Genomic DNA, 981 nt, shown 5'->3' with positions numbered 1-981 from the left:
AAAAATCCCTCCTCACACCTATTTTCATTGCAGCATTGTTTATAATAGCCAGACTCTGGAAACAGCCTAGATGCCCTTCAATAGATGAATCGCTAAAGAAACTGTGGTACATATATACAATGGAATATTATGCAGCCATCAGAAGAGATGAAGTCATGAAATTTTTCTATACATAGATGTATATGGAATCTATTATGCTGAATGAAATAAGTCAGAGGGAGAGAGATAAACACAGAATGGTTTCACTCATCTATGCGTTTTGAGAAAAATGAAAAACATTTGTGTAATGATTCTCAGAAACAAAATAGAGGAGGACTGGAGGGTCCAGCTCTAAACATAAAGCTCACCACAGAGATTGTTGGGTGCAGTCACAGAAATAATTACACTGAGAACTATCATAACAAAATGTGACTGAATGACGGAAGTATAAAGCTTGTCTAGAATATAGGCCGGTGTGTGGTGGGGAGGAGGGACACTTGGTGATGGAAATGTTGCACTGGTGAAGGGTATATATATATGCAAAAGAAAAAAAGAAAAGATAAGGCCTCCAATGCTTACCATAGGTTGTGTTCTTTACACTGACTGTATAAAAAGAGGAGGTACAGTAAATGCACCCCATATACATTTCAGCCCAGGCTCTTTGCCTGATCTATATTGTGAATGGGGGGACATGGAGAGAAAAATTAAATTAAATTAAAAGAACTAAGTAAAAGATTAAAACATTAATAAAGATTTAAAATAATCATCAAAATTTAGGTCAGGAATTTTGCTCTGTCAAACATTAATTAGAAGAGTTGGGGTAGGACAATGACAAGCATGGAGTTTGTTAACATAAATAAGCCCTATGTAATTATTTGCTGTTGATTGAGGTTATTCTAGTGGAAGCATCTTGAAGGAGATAAAGACATCAATAAACTCCAATAAAAATAAAGTGAATATCTCTGAATATTAGATTGAATCACACCTTGTCCTATCTTTATA

At 35.0% G+C, this 981-nt stretch overlaps 1 non-coding gene across 1 annotated transcript; it reads left to right on the top strand.

Annotated features, from left to right (window-relative positions):
- The first annotated feature begins 542 nt into the window (after positions 1-542).
- LOC126033296 (small nucleolar RNA SNORA51) lies at positions 543-674 on the top strand. The gene has a single exon (XR_007504404.1). It is a non-coding gene; the product is annotated as a small nucleolar RNA SNORA51 (small nucleolar RNA).
- The last annotated feature ends 307 nt before the right edge of the window (positions 675-981 follow it).

This window comes from Suncus etruscus, chromosome 16 (genome assembly GCF_024139225.1).
Source record: "Suncus etruscus isolate mSunEtr1 chromosome 16, mSunEtr1.pri.cur, whole genome shotgun sequence".
In the NCBI taxonomy this organism is placed as follows: domain Eukaryota; kingdom Metazoa; phylum Chordata; class Mammalia; order Eulipotyphla; family Soricidae; genus Suncus; species Suncus etruscus.
The sequence above is the reverse complement of the archived record's forward strand: the minus strand, read 5'-3'. Positions and strand labels throughout refer to the sequence as shown.